General features: G+C 44.1%; 1 non-coding gene across 1 annotated transcript; it reads right to left on the reverse strand.

Moving 5' to 3' along the window:
- Positions 1–1707: 1707 nt before the first annotated feature.
- trnag-ucc (transfer RNA glycine (anticodon UCC)) lies at positions 1708–1779 on the reverse strand. Its single transcript has one exon. It is a non-coding gene; the product is annotated as a tRNA-Gly (tRNA).
- Between the last annotated feature and the right edge of the window lie 3913 nt (positions 1780–5692).

The following is a 5692-nucleotide window of genomic DNA, read 5'->3' on the forward strand; positions in this document are numbered from 1 at the left end:
AGAGGCCACAGCACGAGTTAAACAATACAGGTGTGCATGTGAGGCCCTGATTGCCACTAGTTTTCATGAGGAGGTGAAAATGAAAATCGCTTATTGTCACAGTAGGCTTCAATGAAGTTACTGTGAAAAGCCCCTAGTCGACACATTCCAGTGCCTGTTCGGGAAGGCTGGTACAGGAATTGAACCGTGCTGCTGGCCTGCCTTGGTCTGCTTTAAAAGCCAGCTATTTAGCCCAGTGTGCTAAACCCATGTGTTACAGTGAGCATCTTCTTAGACATGAGTCAACGTGAACACAGCCTCTTATTTCACCAATCCACTTCAATACAAGAGTGAATAGTGTCAGGAAAATAAAGGAAATTTTAAGGGATTTATATTTTTCTTGGTAAACATTAGAAGTAAGGTGTAGTTTGAAGTGGATTTAATTTAATATTTCTGTGCCTGGAAGGATAAATTTTGAAGTTAGATGCATGCTGGACAAAGGTGTTATGTGTGTGGAGGTTGGTTTCAATTCCAACTGTCCCTCTGTTGTGCTTAGAGAGGGCTATAGCATGAAGAATAAATAGAATCAGCAGGGGTTGTTAGCAACTGGAGACACTTGTAAGGGTTAAAAATAGCTTTTGAGTTTCAATTTTAGCTGAATATGTGGCAGTTGGAGACAGGACATCGGGGAGTGAAAATCTCTCAACTCCACCAGAAGAAAAAGTGGACAGGATAAGAGCTGCAAAGAGTCAGTTACAAGGTACAGTTCAGATAACTGGGGAATTGGGAAAGAAAGAGTCTATAAAACGACTGGAGTTAAATGAACAAAAACCAAGGTATTGTTCAGAAGAATTCAAGAAAATGTAAACAAAGTGTTCTGAGTGGAAGAGAAAATTGCAGTAACCAGAATTAAAGTGGGGCAGCAGCCTTCAAAGGTAAATCAAACATCTGATGTAATTTTAATACAGTCCGGAAATCGAGAGGGAAAGCAATTGGGAGCAGGTACACGGCAGTTAAGACAAAGAAATCCTAAAGGGGTTGGTGTAACATCCTGGAATGTATTTGCTGCTAGCATGTGGAACAGAACATAGGAATTAGGAGTAGAAGGAGGCAATTCAGCCCTTTGAGCCTGCTCCGCTACTCAATCAGATCATGGCTGATCTCTTCCAGGTCTCAAAGCCACCTCCCTACCTGTTCCCCATATCCCTTTAACCCATTTTTTTCATCAGAAATATATCTATCTCCCTCTTGAATTTATTTAATGATTCCGACTCCACCGCACTATGGGGCAGCAAGTTTCACAAATTCACCACCCTCTGCGAGAAGTAGGGCCTCCTCATCTCAGTTTTAAATCTACTGCCTCTCAACCTATATCTGTGACTCTCGTTCTACATTGCCCCACGAAGGGGAACATTTGGTCTATGTTTATTTTATCAATCCCTTTTAGTATTTTATATACCTCGATTAGATCCCCTCTCCTCCTTCTAAACTCCAGCGAGTATAAGCCAAACTGTTTAATCTCTCCTCACACGTCAATCCTTTCATCCCTTGAATCATTCTGAACCTCTAAATTGCCTCCAATGCCACCACATCCTTCTTCAAATAAGGAGACCAAAACTATACACAAAATTCCAGATGTGGTCTCACCAACACCCTGTACAACTGTAACAATACTTCTCTACTTTTATACTCCAGCCGTTTTGCAATCAATTCCAATCAAATTATTACTGCAATGGCCGGGAATTGAACCCGGGTCAACTGCTTGGAAGGCAGCTATGCTCACCACTATACCACCATTGCTCACTTGTTTTGCAATAAATGTTGACATTCCATTTGCCTTTTTAATTACATTTTGTACCTGCATAGCGACTTTCTGCGATTCATGAACAAAGACACCCAGATCCCTCTGCCCAGACCCATTTTGAATCTGCTTTTCATTTAGATAATAATTTGCCTTTCTATTTCTTCAGCCAAAATGGATAACCTCACACTTACCTACATTAAACTCCAAATTTTGGCCCAATCTCCCAACCTATCTATATCCTCTGTAAAATCTGTATCTCTGCTTCACTGCCTGCTTTCCACACTTATTTTTGTATCATCCGCAAATTTTGCTGCTACTCTCTGTCCCTGCTTGCAGATCATTTATATAGATTGTAAACAGTTGAGGTCCGAGGACTGAACCCTGCGGTACCCCACTAGAGAAAGTCAGCGAAAGACCCATTTAACCCAACCCTCTGCTTTCTGCCTGTTCCTGTGCTGTACATTTCTTTGTTCTTTGTTCTTTGTATCTTTAAGATACACATTGCGCTCTCATGGCCTTGTGCACCACAAAATTCTCAGACACCATGAAACCCTCAAGGTGATGAGTTGTTGCGAATAAGAGCACACTTCAGCTTCAGTGCATCCTCACTCTTATCCCATTTCTCCCCTCCACATCATCTTAAAGCTATGATGTGCACTTGCAGAGCATGCACAAAGACACTATTGACTGCCAAGGATCACCATTTGCAGTTAGATACTCGTCTTGGCAAGTATTGAGATGATGGGATGCACAGCACTGCATCCCAACATTGTGACTAAAGCCTTGTGGCCGAAATCTAGACATTTGTAGCTTGAGAAATGTTCAAGGTTCTTAAACCGAGTGCCAGGATAGTCATGTGGTTGAGAGGGGCAGAACTTTGGTACCTTGAGGTGGCATGTGCTCCCTCTTTCTGGTGAGTTTAGCAGCTGTAGACTTGGCAATTCGGAAACGGGGATAGCAGCGTACGCAAGCACTAAGTATGGTTTCATAGCATGAAAACCTGGGGTCTGATCTGGTATCTTAACAAAATTGGGGGCTCATCCAGGATGCTAACAAAATTGGAGGCTCTTCATCGGGATTAAAAAGTATAATTCTTTGTTTGGCTTGGGATTATTGAATTTATAGGCAGCAAACGTGAGGAACTGATGTTTTCCTCGAGGTGTTGATACTCTTGTCTGTTTAAATAGGGAGTGACTGGTGAGAAGTGGTGAAGTGGTGGTAGGAGTAAGAGAGAAATTGCCTTTTTCAGGGGTACAGTTTATCCTGGGTAGTGATATAGCTGGATCACAGGTGGGGGTGATGCCTATCATTACTCAAAGGATACTGGCAAGTACCTTTATCAGAAAGGGTGAAGGAAGTTTTGGCTTTTGCCCCGCCAAATGGTCTGTATCAGTTTAAAGTTATGCCGTTTGGATAGAAGAATGCACTAGCAACATTCCAAAGACTAACCAACATGGTTATTTCTGGACTAAACAATTGTGCAGTGTGCATAGACGATCTGGTGGTGTTCAGCCAAATGTGGAAAGAGCATTTGTCACATTTAAAGGAATTGTACGATTGACTACACAACGCTGGTTTGGTGTAAACACGACGAAAAGTAAGTTTGTGAAAGTTGCATTTTTAGGGCATACTGTTGGACTCGGTCAGATGGCCCCAGAGATCGTGAAAACAATCAATGAGAAGAGAAGTTCTGAGATTGCTTGGGATGAGTGGTTTCTACAGAAAATTTGTGCCAAATTTCACCAGTGTCGTTACTCCACTGATAGAACTTTTTAAAAAGCGCAGGAAATTACAGTGAATGTTAGAAAGCCAGGAGGCATTTGACAATCTGAAAACTGTGTTAACCATCGGACCAGGGTTGGTGACACCGAATTACGCCAAGCAATTTAAGGTGGCAATTGATGAGAGTGATGTCGGTGTTGATGCTGTAGTGTTACAGGAAGACAATTAAGGTACAGAAAGACCGGTTGATGATTTTTCCAGAAAACTAAATATTCATCAAAAGAAGTATTTGACCATCAAGAAGGAGACATTGAGTTTGGTATTGGTGTTGCAACATTTTGACATTTATATTGCTAACAATTCATCAGAGTCAATGTTTTATACGGACTATCATCCATCGAAGTTTCTGCAGAAGTTTAAAGATTGAAATGCAAGACTGTTTAAATGGAGTTTATTGCTGCAACCATTTAACTTAAACACTATACATGTAGTAGGAAGAGAAAACATGATTACAGATGCTTTATCATAACTTAGAGATGTAAGAATAATGGAATGTTCAAGTTGGGAAAGAAAGATTGAAATAGACTATACTGATGCTTAAATATGCATGCATAAATATGACAAGATATGTATCATTTAATGTAATAGTAGTGTTCAGTAATGAGTAGCATTTGAAGTTGAAGAGGCTTTGGAAAATGAAGCTACTTTTTCATGTTGCTGGTTCATTTTGTTTAAGGGGCAGGAATGATGAATGTAGAAATTGTTACATATTATATTTTATGTCTGTTGCAGTCATGTTTTTAAAAGCCTCTTCAAATTTGTGTCTGCTGAAGCTGTAATTACATCACAAGACTGAGGTAATTATTGATTTTAACTACTTACTTGGTTACAGATAAAGGGCTAATGGAATTGTGCTTTGATTGCTGGGGATTCCCAGGAGTTTAGACCATTTATGCAGCGAGTCGTGTTCAGTCCTCATTAAGAAAACCATGGGACTTAGTGAGATATAGTCTGCAGTCTGTCTGCAGTTTTGAGTTTTTCCATAGGATTTGAGTCTGACAAGACAGAAGTGTACTGGATCGGCTCTTGAAAGTGTCTCGCTCCAATAGTCTCTACATAGCTAAGCAAGTAAACCTGTTTAGTTAACTTTATTTATAAGTGGCATCTGAACTGTTTGGGGTGCTTAATTGGAGTCAGTAGCAGGTATTGTGTTCAAGAACACTCTAACTGATAATTGTGAAGCAATTTCTTTGATATTAATGTGGAAAATTGTGTGTTTAAATTAAAGTTTGATTTAACACATTGGGCGCTATTCTCTCCCACCCCCCCCCGCCCCACGCCGGGTGGGAGAATCGCCAGGGCGCAGCGCGAACCACGCCATGCCGCCCTGACCCCCGCACGCGATTCTCCCACCCCCCCCCGGAAACCAGCGGCGCGCGATTCGCACCGGGCCGCTCGGAGAACCGGTGAGCGGCGATTCTCTGGCGCGGATGGGCCGAGCGGCCGCTACGAGACGACAGGTTTCCGCCGGCGCTGTCCACCCCTGGCCGCTGCCGGCGGAAACTCTGCGGGATTGCTGGGGAGGCGGCTTGTGTGGGGGGGGAGGGGAGGGGGGCTCCTTCACCGGGGTGGCCTCTGATGGGGTCTGGCCCGCGATCGGGGCCCACCGATTGGCGGGATGGCCTCTCCCTCCCCGGGCCTACCTCCTTCCACGCGCGGCCCCAGAACACCGGCTCCATGTTGGTGAGTGGCCGGCGTGCATAAGACGTTCCCCACGCATGCGCAGGATGGCTCGGCCTAACTCCGCATGCGCAGGATTGGGCTGCCCCAACTGCGCATGCGCGGGTTGGCGCGGCGCCCATCCGGCGCCGCGTACGGACGCTGGAACGGCGTGAACCGCTCCAGCGCCATGCTGGCCCCCTGTGGAGGCCAGAATAGGTTGTGTCCGGGCCCTGTTTGCGCCGTCGTGAAACATGATGGCGTTCACGACGGCGCGGACACTTGGCCTCAATATCAAAGAATTGCCCCCATGAGATGCCTATTGGTCAGAGTCATCACTTCTGGGGTGAAGTAGTCTTTCCTCTCAGTTTTACTAATGGAAAGATTGCTTGGGGTTTTCGTCTGGTATCCCAACAAATGCTCGGGTATCCTATCACTACCATTATATATTTGTGCTTCCATGAAATC

The sequence above is a fragment of the Scyliorhinus torazame genome, chromosome 14 (genome assembly GCF_047496885.1).
Source record: "Scyliorhinus torazame isolate Kashiwa2021f chromosome 14, sScyTor2.1, whole genome shotgun sequence".
NCBI classification, from domain to species: Eukaryota; Metazoa; Chordata; class Chondrichthyes; order Carcharhiniformes; family Scyliorhinidae; genus Scyliorhinus; species Scyliorhinus torazame.